Source organism: Stegostoma tigrinum, chromosome 7, assembly GCF_030684315.1.
Source record: "Stegostoma tigrinum isolate sSteTig4 chromosome 7, sSteTig4.hap1, whole genome shotgun sequence".
Lineage (NCBI taxonomy): Eukaryota > Metazoa > Chordata > Chondrichthyes > Orectolobiformes > Stegostomatidae > Stegostoma > Stegostoma tigrinum.
In genome coordinates this window covers 103,706,379-103,726,205 of record NC_081360.1, presented here as the reverse complement: position 1 = coordinate 103,726,205, position 19,827 = coordinate 103,706,379, and the positions used below count along the sequence as shown (strand labels likewise).

General features: G+C 42.9%; 1 protein-coding gene across 3 annotated transcripts in view; it reads right to left on the bottom strand.

Moving 5' to 3' along the window:
• Positions 1-19,827, bottom strand: part of LOC125454338 (desmin-like) — a 121,587-nt gene that overhangs the window by 32,590 nt on the left and 69,170 nt on the right. The gene's annotated exons all lie outside the window — the stretch shown is intronic.

The window sequence follows — 19,827 nt, the reverse complement described above, 5'->3', positions numbered from 1 at the left end:
TCCCCACACCTCCTCCCTCACCCCTATCCCAGGCCCCAAGATGACATTCCACATTAAGCAGAGGTTCACCTGCACATCTGCCAATGTGGTATACTGCATCCACTGTACCCGGTGTGGCTTCCTCTACATTGGGGAAACCAAGCGGAGGCTTGGGGACCGCTTTGCAGAACACCTCCGCTCAGTTCGCAACAAACAACTGCACCTCCCAGTCGCAAACCATTTCCACTCCCCCTCCCATTCTCTAGATGACATGTCCATCATGGGCCTCCTGCACTGCCACAATGATGCCACCCGAAGGTTGCAGGAACAGCAACTCATATTCCGCCTGGGAACCCTGCAGCCATATGGTATCAATGTGGACTTCACCAGTTTCAAAATCTCCCCTTCCCCTACTGCATCCCTAAGCCAGCCTAGTTCGTCCCCTCCCCCCACTGCACCACACAACCAGCCCAGCTCTTCCCCCCCACCCACCGCATCCCAAAACCAGTCCAACCTGTCTCTGCCTCCCTAACCGGTTCTTCCTCTCACCCATCCCTTCCTCCCACCCCAAGCCGCACCCCCAGCTACCTACTAACCTCATCCCACCTCCTTGACCTGTCCGTCTCCCCTGGACTGATCTATCCCCTCCCTACCTCCCCACCTATACTCTCTCCACCTATCTTCTTTACTCTCCATCTTCGGTCCGCCTCCCCCTCTCTCCCTATTTATTCCAGTTCCCTCTCCCCATCTCCCTCTCTGATGAAGGGTCTAGGCCCGAAACATCAGCTTTTGTGCTCCTGAGATGCTGCTTGGCCTGCTGTGTTCATCCAGCCTCACATTTTATTATCTTGGAATTCGCCAGCATCTGCAGTTCCCATTATCAGTGAATATGGGGTAGTTCAGGGGTCTAGGATCCCAACTATTCATAATATATGTTAGTGATTTTATTTGAGGGAACTAAATGCAATATTTCAAAATTTGCAGGTAGCACAAAGCTGAGTGAAAGGGTGAGCTATATGGAGGATGTAGACATGGCAGTGTGATTTTTATCAGGCTGAGTGAGTGGGCAAATGCACAGTAGATGCAATATAATTTGGATAAATGTGGTTATCCATTTTGATAGCAAAAACAGGAAGGCATATTATTACTATTTGAATGGTCGTAAATTGAGAGAGGGGAATGTTCAGAAGACCTGGGTATTTTTGTAGACTGAAAGTAAGTGTGCAGATGCAGCAGGCAATAAAAAAGGCAAACTGTATGTTGGCTTTCCTAGTGAGAGGACTTAAATCAGGAACAAGGATATCTTGCTGCAATTATACAGGATTTTGGTCAGAGCACACCTGGAATATTGTGTGCAGTTCTAGTGTCCTAATCTGAGGAAAGATGTACTTACTATACAGGGACTGCAGTGAAGGTTTACCAAATCGATTCCTATATAATGTGGAGGTGCTGGTTTTGGGCTAGGGTGGATAAAGTCAGAAGTCACATGCTTATAGTCTAACAGATTTATTTGAAGTTACAACCTTTTTGGAAAGCTGCTTCTTCATCAGGTGAAGTGGAGGGACATGCACAGGCATGGAATATATATGCAGAGAGATAATGGTAAGAAAATTCCAGATAATTAAGAGTGTCAACAGATAAGATCATAAGACATAGGAGCAGACATTGGGCCATTTGGCCCATCGAGTCTTAATTGCTTTGAATTATCTTGCCACTGTCTCTCCACTTAAATATTCTATGCTTGTGTGCTTCCCTCTACTTCACAAAGGAGCAGCACTCCGAAATCCATAATTCCGAATAAACCTGTGGACGATAACCATGGTTTTATGTGATTTCTGAGACTGGTTCCTGGGATGGTAAGACTGAGGAAAGATTGATTTGGTTAGGACTGTATCTATTGGAGTTTAGAAGAATGAGGGATAGAAACCTATAAATTTCTAACATGACTAAGGCAAGTTGGATGGTTGGGAGGCCAGAAACAGTGGTCATAGTTAAAGGATAATGGGTAGACCTTTAAGGACTGATTGTGGAGAAATTTCCTCACTCAGAGCAGTGAATCAGTAGAATTCACTGCCACAGAAAATGGTTGAGCCCAAAATATTTTTTACTAATAAGAGGGTAGAAACCTTGCGGCTAAAGGATCAAGGATATGGGGGGACGGAAGGCTTAGGATATTCAGCTCAATGTTGAACCATCATCATACTGAATGGTGGAACAGGCTTGAGGGGTTGAATAACTTAATCCTGCTCCTATCTTCTATGTTTTTAATCAATAGACTCTTAAGTGAATGCTTTTAAGGGCCTCAATTGGAGATGGGTTGGGATGGTGATGCATTTCTTAAATTTATTAATTTATGTAGCAATTTTGTTAACAGACAATAGATATAAAATCCAGAATAGTTCTATTGTCATTTAAATATAAATGGGAAAATTAAGATAAGTCATTGAGTACATTTCATAGTGCTTTCCACCTACACGATGGAATAAATATCTTATGGGACACCTGACCTTCAGCTGGTAACTCATTTACTTTTCCATGTTGTGTTTGGTTTTAGACAGTGAAGTTCTAAGATTTGGTTTTGAAATAGAATGTTTTTATTCAATTGTCCCCAGTGGAGATTTTTGTATCTTGTGATGCAAGTTCCCATGTTAAGAGCCTGAAATCTTTATAAAAAGACAACATAGATTCTTTGTTGCAGAATGAGGGAAGAATAACAGGAATTACTTTCTTTTTCTCCAGAGACACATTAAGACTCCAAGAAGAGATGTGAATGGATGAATTCGCTAATCTGAAAGTAGTTTCTGCCTACAGAGTACTTCTTTGCTGCTTTTCCTGTACTAGTATACAATTTTATAATAACTGTATTCATGTCACACAAAATGATCCTGTATGCTCACAAGGATTCAAGCTATGACTCTGTCAATCAATATATTCATTAGAAATTGGACAGCAAAGGGAAATACTGGTGAACTCTACTGCCAGGAGGCATTCAACACTGAACACAACAAAATTTATAAAAATTTAATTGAAGCTTTCTTGAACCAACTGACAAGTAAAAACTAAAAAATGTGTTTGAATTGATGAATACACAGCCAAGAATAATATCACTTTAGAGGAGTTTTTTTTCATTCTTTGTATGTCTGAAGATATTGCTGGCAAGGCCAACACTTACTGCCTATCCCTAGGTATCCCTGAGTTATGTCTTATAGAATACAGAATAGTACAGCACAGAAACTGGTGCTTTGGCCCACCATGTTTGTGCCAGGCACTTTAAGAACAGAAGAGTCACTGGACCCAAAATGTTAACTCCGCTGCCAGATCTACTGAGTTTCCCCAGCAATTTCTGTTTTTGATTTAGTTTTCCAGCATTCGCAGTTCTTTTCTTTTAAGTAATCACATTAAGCTAGGTTTTAATGATAAATTTTACTGCATTCAAACTTCACTATCCTCCAAGACCAAATTTGAGATAATCTCCCAGGAACATTAGTCAGAGCTCTGGATGACAGATCTATTGACATTATTTCACCACCCTTCCGCTAGATCATGAAGTAATTTAAAAGGTGTTTAACTCAAACCATAAGACATGGAGCAAAAGTAAGCCAATTCAGTCTATCAAACCTGCTCCATCATTCAATGAGATCATGGATGATTTGACAATTCTCAACTTCATTTTCCTGTCTGTTCCCCATAACCCTGAATTATTTTACTGATTAAACATCTGTCTATCTGAAACTTGAACATACTTAATGACCTCGCCTCAACAGCTCCCTGCAGTAAAGAACTCCCCAGATTCAGACCTCTGAAAAAAGAAATTTCTCATTGTTGTCTTAAATGGATGATCTCTCACTGTGAAGTTATGCCTTCTGGTTCTAGTCTCTGTTAAAAGGGGAAATAACCTTTCCACATCTATCCTGTTGTCTCCTAAGAAACTTGTATGTTTCTATCTGGTGTCTTCTCATTCCTCTAAATTCAAACGAGCAAAAGCTTATCCCACTCAAATTTCCACATAAGACAGTCTCCATACCCGTTATGAGTTTAATGATCCTGCTCTGGGCTGCCTCCATTGCCACAATATCTTTCCTTAGATAATGGGACTACAAGTATTCAGGTGCGGTCTGATGAGCATCTCATAGTTTTATCAAAAACTCCCTAGCTTTATACTGCATTCTTTGAAATAAAAACAAATATTCCAACTGCTTTCTCTATTGCCTGCTGAACTTGAATTCTAATGTTTTTTGTGACTCATGGACGAGGACTCCCCCAACTCTCTCTGTTCTGTAGCTTTCTGCAATCTTTATCCATTAAATAATATTCAGTACCACATTCTTCTGCCAAATTGCATAACCTCACATTTCCCCAGATCATATTTCATCTGCGAAATTTCTGCTCACTTGTTTAACCTGCCTATATCCTCTGCCATCTCTTTGTGCCATCTATTTTTGTGCCATTTGCAAACTTAGCAAGAGGAAATGCACTTTCCTCGCTCAAATATTGTAAAAAATATTGTAAGTAATTGTGTCCACAACAATGATCCCTGTGGCACACCACAGGTTGCCATCTTGAAAATGCCCCCTAACCCCAATTCTGTTTTTTTTTTGAGTTAGAAACCCTCTAAACAATTGGCACGTTGTACTGAAGCTACAGCTCAGTTGACTGGATGGCTGGCTTGCAATACAAACTGCTCCCAGTTCAATTCCTACACCAGTTGTGGTTACCATGAAGGACTCTCCTTCTCAACCTCTTCCCTTGCCTAAGATGTGGTAACTCTTCGATTAAATCGCCACTAGTCAAGTCTCTTTTGTGAGAGAGATGCATTTCCCACACTTCTGCCCTCACATCCCCTCTCTCCAACAAAAAATAAAGACCACATCCCCCTTGTCCTCATATCATTCCTCCAACCTCCACATCCAACGTATCATTCTCCTCCACCTAAATTCCAACTCCACAACCAAACAGATATTTCTCTCCCCACCCCTATTTGCCTTTCGTAGGGACTGCCCTCTCCGTGACTCCCTCATCTGCTCCACACTCCCCAACCCTGGCACCTTTCCCTGCAACCGCAGGAAGTGCTACACCCGCCCCTATACCTCCCCCATCCTCCTCACCTCTCTTCAAGGCATAAAACACCTTTAACTTCTTCCAAAATTTTCTATGCAACTGAACTTACCCTTGCACTATTTAATTTAAAGCCCTATCCACAGCCCTAATTATGTGAATTGCCAGCATTCTGGTCCTTGACTCTGATCTAATCAAGGTTTTCAAGATAGTAACAGGGAAAGACAAGACAAATATAAACTATTTCCACTAGTTGACGATTCTAACAGCAGGGGCATTCTCGAAGAATCAGCCTTCATATTTAGGAGACGTGTTACAAAGCACTTCTACATGCAAACAATAGTCGAGGTTTAGAACTCTCGTCCTCGAACAGCGGTCAAAGCCAACTTAATTGTTAAATTTAAATCTGAAATGGACAATTTTATTAAGCCAGGTTATCAAAGGATATGGGCTCAGGCAGTCGCTGAACACTTCATGAAAGTGACTGATAATTTTTGGCAGTAAAGGCATCAAGAGGTAATGGAGAGAAAATTGAAAAATAGTGATGGCACAAAGGATCAGCAATGATCATATTTCATGTTGGATCAGGCTGGGTGAGCTGAAAAGCCAAATCCTGCTCCTAGTGTCTACATTTCTGATTGAGCAGCAAGGAAGGAACGGCATCCAGAGGCCTCACTGCTGCAGACTTACCTGAGGTGCAAGCAGAAAGATAGCAGAGCTCCTGCCTGATTAACTATCTCTCATTACTAAATGCATTACTGGTTAGCAGAAAATATTGTTAGAAAATTCCAGGATCTTAATCCATCAATAAAGAAAGAACATTAAAATCTGTTCATATTAGGATGTTGTATGACTTAGAGAGGAATTTGGAGTTTTTTATTTGCTTCTCAGTAGTACAAGCAACTTGTTTGGAATGTGCTATTGTATTGAAACCTTTAGGTCATACACATCGCCACCATTATACAATGATGGTGGATGAGATGAATGTTTAAACTGGTGGAGAAACTTCTTCTGATCATGCATCTTGGATAGTATCAAGCTGCTTGAGCCTTACTGAAGCTGTATCCATCCAAATACTGAAAAATATTTCAAATTTGTGTTTAGGAAAACTTGTGCCTTTAGAAAGCCAAGAGGGGAATCACTCTGGTCTGCTACTGAGCCTATAACTTGAGGTAGTTATAACAAGCCTTTGACTTATGCTACTTATTGTGGCTGCCTTGATTGAGTTTCTGCAGAATAGTGACACCTCCCAAAAACATTGGTGGAACACTCAGCACTGGTAATACTATTGAATCTTGAGGTGAGATGGCTAGATATTCTCCTTTTGGAAATAGTTATTTGTATCACTTGTGCCTGGCTTAATTAAGAAAATGGACACCTTCAGTATTTGAGATGTTACCAACAGTACAATGCATTCATCAGTGAACATCCTAACTCTGAGCTTATGATGAAGGGAAAATCATTGAAGCAATGATGTTGAAGTCAGGTGGCCCGAGATGATGAAGGGTTTTCTTGAAGTAGATGGGAATTTCGGTTGTAGGAAGGAGAGGTTGAAGACGTCAGTGAATACCTCTGCTAACTGATCCGCACAGCATCTGAGTGTTCAGTCAGGGACACCGTGCGGGTTCCGCCGCTTTCCTTGGGTTGACTCCCAGGAAGACCAATGTGATGTCAGAAGTGGTGACGGCAGGAACAGATGTGTCTGGGGCTGTTGGGACAGGCATGACTATGCTGTTGGCATTCTGCTCAAACAAAGCACAGAAAGCTTTGGGTGCTTTGGGGAGGGCTATGTCTTTGTCTACTATCTTGCACTGCTTCATTTTGAATCCTGTAATATCATTCAAGCCTTGCCATAAGCAGCAAGTGCAACAAGCAATTAGGAAGACAAATGGTATCTTGGCTTTCCTTGCGAGAGGAATTGAGTTCAGAAGAAGGGATGTCGTATTGCAAGTTATACAGGGTCTCGGTGAGACCATACCTGGAGTACTGCATACAGTTTTCGTCTCCTTATCTAAAAAAAAGATGTGCTTGCCATAGAAGGAATTCACCAAACTTTCCCTAGGCTGATACCAGGGATGGTACAACTGTTGTATGAGGAAAGATTGTTTTGACTGGGTCTATATTGACTGGAACTTAGGAGAATGCAAGGAGATCCAAATGAAACATATAACATTCTAACTCTACTAAACAGCGTACAGATCCATAAAGGACCATATCTTTAGTTTGCACTCATCCCTGGAACATCTGGACATCAAAGACACTTATGTCAGACTCCTGTTTGTTGACTACAGTTCCATCTTCAAACCATTATCCCCTCCAGACTGATCTCAAAACTCTGAGACCTAAGTTTCGGCTCTGCCATCTGGAATAGGATCCTCTGGTTTTTGACCCATAGGCAGTAATCAGTGAAGAGAAGTAACTGTACTTCCTTCACGAAAACACTGAACACTGGAGCCTGCCCAGCCACCCCATCCCCACCAAGAATGTGTCCTCAGCCACCTACTATATTCCCTTTTATACCTAAGACTGTGTAGCCAAACTCCGAACAAACGCCAACAAAAAGATTGCTGACAGCACCACTGTAGTGGAACAGGTATTTAACAATGACAAGTCAGACTACAGAAGGGAGACAGAGGGCTTGGTGACGTGGTGCAATTTAAAAAAAATCTCCTCTCCACACGGCAAGACAAAAGAATTGATTACTGGCTGCAGAAAGAGAGGAGGAGAACACACCCCTATCGACATCAGCTGAACTGAGGTTGAGGTCAAAGAGCATCAAGTTTCTCAGAGTGATGATGACTGACAATGTGTCCTGGAGTTCCCACGTAGATATGGCAGTCAAGAAGGCACAACGTTTCTTCTTCCTCACACAGCTCAGGAAATTTGGCATCTCCATAAAGGTCCCTCACCAACTTCTACAGATGCACTTTCGAACTGTGTACTGTCCATATGCCAACTGCTCTTGTCAGGGCTGTATGAAACTACAGAAGGTAGGGTGCACAGCTCAAGCCTCTGGCCTAGTGGTATTTTCGCTGGACTGTTAATCCAGAGACCTAGATAATGTTCTGGGGACCCAGGTTCAAATCTCACCACGGCAGATGGTGGAATTTTAATAAAATATCTGGAATTAAGAATCTAATGATGACCATGAAATTCATTGGCGATTGTTGGAAAAACCCATCTGGTTCACTAATGTCATTTAGGGAAGGAAACTGCCATCCTTACTTGGTCTGGCCTACATGTTACTCCAGAGCCACAGCAACGCCGTTGACTGTTTAAAAAATAAACCCTCAGGGCAATTAGGGATGGGCAATTAATGCTGTCTGGTCAGCAACGCCCTCATTCCATGAATGAATAAAATAGTGATCATGGAAGCCAACCTTCCATTCATAAATTCCATTTACTTGGCTCACTGCTGCAGAAAGGCTGCCAACATCATCAAAGACCCATCACACCCCAGCAATGATCTCCTGCAACTTCTTTCATCAAGCATAAGATTCAGAAACCCGAACATACACATGAGCAGGTTCAAGAACAACTTCTTCCCAGTCGTTATCAGGCTGATGAATGAACCCCGTAGCATCAAATAATAGTGATCTTGCTAATGTTGATCTTGTCAGCGCTTCCCCGTGCAACGTAATAGTATACCTCTAAGTCTTTTTGTACTATACAACTTCTGCTTGCTGTGATCTGCCTGTACTGCAAATAAACACATGAGAAGATGTGGACATCAATCATCTCAGCTCCAGGACATATCTGCAGGAGTTCCTCAGGATAGTGTTGCTTCATCAATGACCTTCCCACCATGATATGGTCAAAAGTGGCATTCATGCCACACAAATTCCAGGCTATGACCATCAATAAGGGACAATCTAACCATCACCCCTTGATATTAAATGGTGTTGCTATCACTGAATTCCCCACTATCAACATCCTGGCAAATATCATTGACCAGAAACTCAACTGGACTAGCCACATAAACACAGTGGCTACAAGAGCAGGTCAGAGGCTAGGAATACAGTAGTGAGTAACTCTCTTCCTGACTCCTCAGAGCCTGTCCACCATCTACAAGGTATAAGTCAGGAGTGTGGTGGAATACTCCCCACTTGCCTGGATGAGTGCAGCCTCAATAACACTCAAACTTGACACCATCCAGGACAAAGCAGCCCACTTGAATGGTCCTACATCCACAAGCATTCACTCCTGCTACCATCGACAATCGGTAGCAGCAGTGTGTACTATCTACAAGATGCATCGCAGAAATTCACCAAAGATACTCAGACAGCACCTTCCAAATGCACTATCACTTCCATCTAGGAGATAGTAGGAGCTGCTGATGCTGGAGAATCTGAGATAATGTAGTGTGAAGTTGGATGAATACAGCGGGCCAAGCAGCATCAGAGGAGTAGGAAAGCTTGACGTTTCGGGTTGGGACCCTTCTTCAGAAATACTGCAATCCATGTCTGAAGAAGGGTCCCGACCTGAAACGTTCCTGCTCCTTTGATGATGCTTGGCCTGCTGTGCTCGTCCAGCTTCACACCGTGTTATCTCCATCCAGAAGGACAAGGGTATCAGACAAATGGGAACAACACCACCTCCAAGTTCTCCTCCAAGCCACTCTCCACCCTGACTTGGAAATATATTGCTGTTCTTTTACTGTCGCTGAATCAAAATCCTGGAATTCCCTCTCTCATGACATTGTAGATCAACCCACAGAAGGTGGACTGTAGCAGTTCAAAAAGGCAGCTCACCACCACCTTCTCAAGGGCAACTACGTATGGGCAAGTAATACTGGCCAGCAAGTGACGCCAACATCCCACAAATGAATAGGCAAAAACAACAAAGCTTTTCACTGCATTTTGGTACATGTGACAATAAATAATTCAATCAACCGAACCAGCAGTTGGACCAAGGATACTGAACAAAGAAAATTACAGCACAGGAACAGGCCCTTTGGCCCTCCAAGCCTCGCCAATTGAGATCTTCTGTCTAAACCTGTCATCTATTTTCTAAGGGTCTGTACCCCTTTGCTCCCTGCCCATCCATGTACCTGTCCAAATACATCTTAAAAGACACCATCGTGTCTGCGTCTACCACCTCCGCTGGCAACGCATTCCAGGCACCCAACACGGTCTGCATGAAGAACTTTCCACACATATCTCCCATAAACTTTCCTCCTCTCACACTGAACTCATGACCCCTAGTAATTGAGTCCCCCACTCCAGGAAAAAACTTCTTGCTATCCACTTTGCCTATACTCCTCATGATTTTGCAGACCTCATTCAGGTCCTCCCTCAATCTCTGTCTTTCTAATGAAAATAATCCTAATCTACTCAACCTTTCTTCATTGCTAGCGCCCTCCATATCAGGCAACACCCTGGTGAACCTCCTCTGCACCCTCTCCAAAGGACTACTCTGAGGAAATCTTGCAGTGATTTCCTGAGGCTGAGAGAATTGCCTTTGCTAACCACAGCTACCTTCAACTGTAGCAGAAATGACTCCAGCAGTGAAGAGTTTCTCAATTCCTTTGGGCTTAATTCCAGATTGGATATTGTTACTGCCTAGCAAGATATGGGCATTTATTACTTAATTATCTGATTTATAAATAGAGCTGAAGACAGCAAAATCATCACTTTAGCCCCACTTTAGATTTTGAGATAAGGGATGGCCATTGATGGGCTATGGTAGAAGGGAGAATTACAATGTGAAATAAGTAAGCCAGGAGACACAAAACAATATCATATAATACAGTACAATAGAAATACATGTTACAGTGTGAGGTCTCAACATTAAGCATTCCTTATAACAAGACACAAAGTGGGAGAGTTGTGCTGTTTAAAAATTAGGGGTGGTTGCCCTTTCAGGACAGATATGAGAATTTTTTTCATTCAGATGGGTTGTGTGACTTTGGAGTCCCCACCTCATAAGGCAGGAACATTGAATAATTTTAAGGTAGAGGTAGATTGTTGTTAGGGAAAGGTATCAAAGGCTAGCAGGTATAGGATGGATGTGGAATTTAGGCTACAAACTTCTCAGCCACGATCTCATTAAAGAGCAGAGTAGATACAAGGTGCCAATTGTATCCCTTCCGCTCCTTATTTGTAATTTACAAACTGAATCTACTACAAGTGTAAATTCAACTTGGAAATTTGACATGATAATTGCTACTGCTGTAAATGTAAGGTGTGTGATCTATGTGTATTTTAATACTGTTTATTATCGAGAGACATCCTGAGGTGCTAATGGGAATTTGCTAGTGTTGGGAGAGTTTTATCAGTGGATAAAGTACACATTGAAGAGCATGAAATTACTTTCAGCTAGAAGAATCAGAATTGGTTTTTATTTGTTAGGGGAAATCTCAACTTAAAAACATTTAGTTTAAGAATGCAAAAGTCCTGGTTGGAGTTTATGTATGAAACAATTTCTTATAGAGATAGCAGTTAGTTCAGAAAAGTTAGGGAGTACGTAACCTCACTGAAAGGACTTCAGTTTGAAAGTTCCAGAGCAGAACCGTTTAGTTAGATATCTGAACTTTTTATTCAAAGCTGACAAATTTTTAAGCACAGTTGTGTAAACAGTCAAGTAAGGGGCAACAAACTCTCAAGACTCTGAATTCAAAGTAGCAGTTAAGTCAAACGTATAGATGTGATAGAGAAGCAAATTCTGTCTGGCGTCTGAAATAGCTTTTGGATAGGCAGAATATTGTATTTTTACATTGCATTTTGTAATATTTCACATTGTGTTATATGCAATAGCTCGGTTTATTTTCTTTTGTAAACTAAATGCCTATTTTATTGCTAATAACAGATTTGCAGCATTGTGTACTTGTGTTTCAGTGAAAGACCACATTATTACATTAAAAAAAATCAAATGAAATTTGTCTCTAGGTTCTGACTCGCTGAATTTATAACATAAGACAGGGTCAAAATGAATGTAGGCTCTTGTATGATTTAAATTTACTGAATGTAAGAGGGATATGTGTGTTTTTTTTATAATCCAAATTGTGTGATTATTCTGGGCATAGAACAGCTCCTCATATGTTTGTTCTGCCATCCCAGGAATCAGTTTTGTAAATCTTTGCTGCACTTCCTCTATAGCAAGAATATCCTTCCTCAGATGAGGAGACCAAATTTGCGCACAATATTCCAATGTGGTCTCACCAAGGCCTTGGATAATTGCAGTAACTCAAATCCTCTCATGATGAAGCCACATACCATTTACCTTCTTGCACCTTCTGTACCTGTGTGCTTACGTTCAGCAACACAAGTACATCCAGGTCTCACTGCATATTCCACCCAGTTTTGTGTCATTTGCATGTTTGGAAGTATCACATTTAGATCCCTCATCTAAATTGTTAATACAAAGTCACTGCCTGCCCTTTTGTCTTGTATCCTTTCTTTCCTGTCTGGCAACCGGTTTTCTGAACGTCTCACTGCACCACCCCAATCCGAAATGTTTTACTTTTAAGCATTAATCGCTTACGTGGGGCCTTTGTCTAAAGCTTCCGAAAGTCCAAATAAGCCACATTCACAAACTCCTCCTCATCAACTCTATTAAGTAAATACTTCCAGCAGATTTGTCAAGTAGGATTTGCCTTTTGTAAATGCATGCTGACTCAGTCTGATACCACCACTGCTTTCCAAACGTTCTGCTATTACATCATTTATAATGGACTCTAACTAGCCTTCCCGTCTATTAGTTCTGAAGAAAGGTCACTGGACCCAAAATATTAACTCTGATTTCTGTCCACAGATGCTGCCAGATCTGCACAGATTTTCCAGCAATTTCTGTTTTTGTTTTCTATCTCGCATTTATCCCAATATCAATGTCAGGCTGACGAGTCTATGATTCCCAAATTTCTCTCAGCTCCCTTTTTAATAGAGAGGTTATATCCCGCCCAAAATTTACAATTCTTCTGATTTTTCATGTTATCTACAAACTTTGAAAATGTCCCTAAGATATAGATCATTGATATTTATCAGTAAAAGCAATGCTCTCTGGGCAACTCCATGTCAAGCCTTCATTCAGCCCAAAATATGGACCATTCTTGATGTCTACTGCATCTCAATTACTTTTGTATCCACACTGATACTGTCCCTTTTCTTCCATGGCCTATAATATCCCCTTTCCCCTACCAGGGGAAGGCCATAGCGGACAGGTCTCCGGCACTGATCCTGGCCCTGTGGCACAGAAGGGAATGGGGGAGAATAGCAGAGCAACTGTAGTGGGGTATTCGATAGTAAGACGCACAGATAGGCGGTTCTGTGGACGCGAATGAGATAAAAGGATGGTATGTTGCCTCCCGGGTGCCAGGGTCCGTGATGTCTCGGATCGTGTCTTCGAGATCCTTAACGGGGAGGGTGAGCAGTCATGGTACAAATGACATGGGTAGAAAAAGGGCAGAGAATGTGAAAAATGAGTACAAGGAGTTAGGTTGGAAGATGAAGTCCAAAACAAACAGGGTAGTTATATCTGGATTACTATCAGTGCCCCGTGATAACGGGGTAAGAAACTGGGAGAGAGTGCAGCTAAACATGTGGCCACAGGGCTAGTATAAGAGGGAGGGCTTCCATTATGTGGATATTTGGAGCACATTCTGGGGAAGGTGGACCTGTACAGTAACGATGGGTTGCACCTGAACCGGAAGGGCACAAGTATCCTGGGAGGGAGGTTTGCTAGAGCTGTATGGGATGGGTTAAACTTGTTTGGCAGGGGGTGGGGAACTGGATTTATAATTCAGAGGATGAGGTATTCGGCCTTCCAACAGACACAACAGGGAGTGAGGTGGTTTATAAAGACATGTGGTCGATGGAGGGTATTTGCGGACACCGACATGGTTTGAGGTGTGCATACTTGAATGCTACAAGCATCAGAAATAAAGTGGATGAACTTAGGGCATAGGTCGGTACCTGGAACTACGATGTTGTGGCCATTACAGAAACTTGGGTACCTCAGGGACAGGAATGGTTGGAAGTTCTGGGGAAGGTGAAAAAAGAGGTGGGGGAACAAAGAAACCTACAGCACAGGAACAGGCCCTTCGGCCCTCCAAGCCTGCGCCGATCAAGATCCTCTGTCTAACCTGTCATCTATTTTCTAACGGTCTGTGTCCATTTGCTCCCTGCCCATCCATGTACCTGTCCAAATATATCGTAAAAGAGGCTAACGTGTCTGCGTCTACCACCTCCGCTGGCAACGCGTTCCAGGCACCCACCACCGACTGTGTGAAGAACTTTCCTCTTCTCACTTTGAACTCATGACCCCAAGTAATTGAGTCCCCCACTCTGGGGGAAAAAGCTTTTTGCTATCCACCCTGTCTATACCCCTCATGATTTTGTAGACCTCAATCAGGTTCCCCCTCAACCTCCGTCTTTCTAATGAAAATAATCATAATCTACTCAACCTCTCTTCATAGCTAGCACCCTTCATACCAGGCAACATCCTGCTGAGCCTCCTCTGCACCCTGTCCAAAGTATCCACATCCTTTTGGTAACGTGGCGACCAGAACTGCACACAGTGCTCCAAATGTGGCTGAACCAAAGTCCTATACAACTGCAACATGACCTGCCAACTCTTGTACTCAACACCCCGCCCAATGAAGGAAAGCATGCCATATGCCTTCTTGACCCACCCTATTGACCTGCGTTGTCACCTTCAGGGAACAATAGACCTGAACACCCAGATCTCTCTGTTCATCAATTTTCCCCAGGACTTTTCCATTTACTGTATAGTTCGCCCTTGAATTTGATCTTCCAAAATGCATCACCTCACATTTGCCTGGATTGAATGCCATCTGCCATTTCTCTGCCCAACTCTCCAATCTATCTATGCTCTGCTGCATTCTCCGACAGTTCCCTTCACTACCTGTTAATCCACCAATCTTAGTGTCATCTGAAAACTTCCTAATCAGACCACCTACACCTTCCTCCAGATCATTTACATATATCACAAACAACAGTGGTCCCAGCACAGAGCCCTGTGGAACACCACTGGTCACAGGTCTCCAATTTGAGAAACCCCTTCTACTACTACCTGCTGTCTCCTGTTGCCTAGCCAGGTTTGTATCCATCTAGCTAGCACGCCCTGGGCCCCATATGACTTCACTTTCTCCATCAGCCTGCCATGGGGAACCTTATCAAACGCCTTACTGAAGTCCATGTATATGACATCTACAGCCTTTCCCTCATCAATCAACTTTGTCACGTCCTCAAAGAATTCTATTAAGTTGCTAAGACATGACCTTCCCTGCACAAAACCATGTTGCCTATCACTGATAGCCCATTTTCTTCCAAATGGGAATAGATCCTATCCCTCAGTATCATCTCCAGTAGCTTCCCTACCACTGACGTCAGGCTCACTGGTCAATAATTACCTCGATTATCCTTGCTGCCCTTCTTAAACAAGGGGACAACATTAGCAAGTCTCCAGTCCTCCAGGACCTCACGCGTGTCTAAGGATGCTACAAAGATATTTGTTAAGGCCCCAGCTATTTCCTCTCTCGCTTCCCTCAGCAACCTGGAATAGATCCCATCCGGACCTAGGGACTTGTCCACCTTAATGTCTTTTAGGATACCTAACACTTCCTCATTCCTTATGTCAACTTGACCTAGAGTAAGCGAACATCTATCCCTAACCTCAACATCTGTCATGTCCCTCTCCTTGGTGAATACCGATGCAAAGTACTCGTTAAGAATGTCACCCATTTTCTCTGACTCAGCGCATAACTTTCCTTCTTTGTCCTTTAGTGGGCCAATCCTTTCTCTAGTTACCCTCTTGCTCTTTATATATGAATAAAAGGCTTTGGGATTTTCCTTAACCATGTTTGCCAGCAATATCTCATGTCCTCTCGTAGCCCTCTTAATCCCTCATTTCAGATTCACTCTACATTCCCGATTTTCTTGCAAAGCTTCGTCTGTCTTCAGTCACCTAGACCTCATGTATGCTTCCTTTTTTCTCTTGGCTAGTCTCACAATTTCACCTGTCATCCATGGTTCCTTCATCTTGCCATTTCTCTTCCTTATTTTCATAGGAACATGTCTCTCCTGTACGCTAATCAACCTCTCCTTAAAAGCCTCCCACATATCAAATGTGGATTTACCTTCAAACAGTTTCTCCCAAACTACATTCCTCAGATCCCACTGAATCTTGGTATAGTCGGCCTTCCCCCAGTTTAGTACTCTTCCTTTAGGACCACTCCTATCTTTGTCCACGAGTATTGTAAAACTTACGGAATTGTGGTCGCTATTTCCAAAGTAGTCCCCTACTGTAATTTCAACCACCTGGCCGGGCTCATTCCCCAGCACCAGGTCCAGTATGGCCCCCTCCCAAGTTGGACTACATACATACTGCTCTAGAAAACCCTCCTGGGCACACCTTACAAATTCTGCTACGTCTTGACCCCTAGTGGTATTGCTAGTGGGAGTGGCATTGCTAGTCAGGGAGAGTATAACAGCTACTGGAAGGCAGTTTGACAATGATATGTCTACAGAGTCAGCTTGGGCTGAAGTCAGGAACAAGAAAGGAGCAGTCACTTTGGGGTTTTTTACAGACCCCCTAATAGTTGCAGAGAAGTGGAGGAACGGATTAGGAGGTAGATACTGGAAAGATGCAGAAGTCACAGGATTGTAATCATGGGTGAATTCAACTTTGCAAATACTGATTGGAAACATTTTAGTTGTAATAGTTGAGACGGAGCAGATTTTGTTGAGTGTGTTCAGGAGGGATTCCTGACACAGTATGTAGATAGACCAATATGAGGAGAGGCCACTTCGGATTTAGTGCTTGGCAACTAACTGGGCCAAGTGTAAGACCCGTTGGTAGGTGAGCATTTTGGCGGCGCGGTAGTGATCGTAACTCTGTGTTTCTTTCACACTAGTCATGGATAAGAATAGGTACATGCGGCAGGGTAAAGTTTATAATTGTGGGAAGGGTAATTACAATTCAGTTAGGCAAGAACTGGGTAACATAAATTGGGAACAGATGCTGTCAGGGAAGACCATCACAGACATGTGGCAATTGTTTAAGGAATGTATACTGCATGTGCTTGATATGTTTATCCCTAGCAGGCAGAGAAGATGTGGTCGAGTGGGGGAGCCATGGTTCTCGAGAGAGGTCGAACGACTGGTTAAGAGGTTTAGGCAAAGAGAAACGGAAAAAGCTCTAGAGTGATACAAGTTAGCCAGGAAGCAGTTAAAGAAAGGGCTTAGGAGAGATATAAGGGGGCATGAGAAAACCTTGGAGTTTTCCTTGATCCTATCCGCCAAGGCTTCTTACACGAATGTGCAGAACAAGAGAGTGACCAGAGAAAGGGGAGGGCCGATCAAGGATTGTAAAGGGAATTTGTGCACAGAGCCGAAAGAGATAGGAGAGGTCCTTAATGAATACTTTCTTCGGTATACACTACTGAGAGGGACCTAGTTGTAGAGGAGGACGTTGTTTATGCAGGCAAGAAGGCTACAGGACGTTGATACTAGTAAACAAGATGTGCTAGGAATTTTGAGGAAGTTGAAGATAGATGGGCCTGATGAGATTTATCCAAGAATTCTATAGGAAGCGAGGGACGAGATCGCAGGGCCTTTGGCAATGATCTTTTCATCCTTGTTGTCTACGGGTATAATGCCGGAAGATTGGAAAGCGGCAAACATCATTCCCTTGTTCAAAAAAAGGAACAGGCACAAGCCCGGAAATTACAGACCAGGTAGACTTACGTCAGTGGTTGGCAAATTATTGGAAAAGGCTCTGGCAGGCAGGATTTATGATCACTTGGAAAGGCACAGTTTAATTTGTGACAGTCAGCATGGATTTGTGAGGGGTAGATCATGCCTCACAAACCTTACTGAATTCTTTGAGGAGGTAACCAAACACATGGATGAAGGTGGAGCAGTGGATGTGGTACACATGGATTTAATTAAGGCGTTTGATAAGGTTCCCCATGGTAGGCTCATGCAGAAGATAAGGAGGCATGGGATAGGGGGAAATGTGGCAGATTGGATTCAGAGTTGGCTGACCCTTAGAAGACAAAGGGTGGTAATGGACAGAAAATATTCAACATGGTGTTCAGTTACGAGTGGTATACCACAAGGATTTGTTCTGGGTCCTCTTCTTTTTGTGATTTTTGTAAATGATTTGGATGAAGGAGTGGAAGGGTGGATTAACAAGTTTGCAGACAATACAAAGGTGAGTCATGTTACGGACAGTTAGGAGGGCTGTTCTAGGTTACAAAGGGACATTGATAGAATACAGAGCTGGGCTGAGAAGTGGCAGATGGAGTTTAATCCTGAAAAGTGTGAGGTGATTCATTTTGGAAGGGCAAGCTTGAAAGAAGAATACAGGGTTAATGGAAAGATGCTTGGCGGTGTGGAGGAACAGAGGGATCTTGGGGTTCATGTTCACAGTTCCCTGAGAGCTGCCACCCAGGTGGATGGAGTTGTTAAGAAGGTGTATGGTGTGTTGGCTTTCATTAATAGAGGGATTGAGTTCAACAGCTGTGAAGTTATGCTCCAGCTATACAAAAGCCTGGTTCGGCCAGTTCTGGTCACCTCATTACAGGAAAGATGTGGATGCGTTAGAAAAGGTGCAGAGGAGATTTACGAGGATGGTGCCTGGAATGGAGGGAAAGTCTTGTGAGGCAAGGGTGGGAGAGCTAGGGCTTTTCTCCTTAGAATGATGAAGGATGAGAGGTGACTTGATAGAGGTGTACAAAATGATCAGAGGTATAGATAGAGTAGACAGCAAGAGACTTTTTCCTCAGTGGAGGTAGCTTTTACGATGGGACATAATTTTAAAGTGAAAGGAGGTAGATATTGGGGAGACGTCACAGGTTGGTTCTTTATTCAGAGAGTGGTCAGGACGTAGAATGCATTGCCGGAGAGGGTAATAGATTCGGCCTCATTAGGGGCATTTAAGCAGCTATTAAATAGGCATACGGATGATAGTTCAACATAGCGGTGAAGGTTAGATAGACCTTGGGTTTAGGGTAAAACTTTGGCACATCGTGGGCCGAAGGGCCTGTACTGTGCTGTACTGTTCTGTTCTATGTTTTATTATAAGTTTGTTGTGTGGCACTATATCAAATGTCTTCTAGAATCCCACGTACATCACATCAACGGGGTTACCCTTGTCAAGTGTGTTACCTCCTCAAAAAGCTCCATCATACTTGTCAAGCATGATTCCGCTTTCACTGTCACAGATGCAATTTCATCCACAAGCATTCCTTGCTCTCTGTCATGATGCCTGCTATAGATGTCTTACAAGCAAAGGGTGAAGCGGTTGGGACTCTATTCGCTGGAGTTCAGAGGAATGAGAAATGATCTTATTTAAACATAGTGGATTCTTAAGAAGTTTAACAGGGTAAATGCTGAGAAGATGTTTCCCCTGATGGAAAGGCCTAGGACCAGGGAACATTGTTGCAGAATAAAGTCTGAGATGAGGAGGAATTTCAGTCTTTGGAATTCCCTGCTCCAGAAATGTTGAGGTGGATTTCTTGTATATATTTAAAGCTGAGATAGTAATGGAAATACCACTGAAGGTCAAGAGCTGACAATTAGGTTGTCTTTTGTTGGAGATGGTAATTATACAGCACTTGTATGGCGTCAATGTTACCAAGGGGCAGACCTTGGGGGAGGCAGAGGAGAGTTGACCCACTCTACAATGGAAGGTAATTAAAAGGAAACAATTAAGGCATTTCATCCCCTCACCCAAGCCTGAGCAGTGTGATCTGCTAGACTGCCCCCCTCCCAATCCCTGAATTCTGAAACCCTTTCATCAATTATTAGGCACTTAATGACCTCAAACACA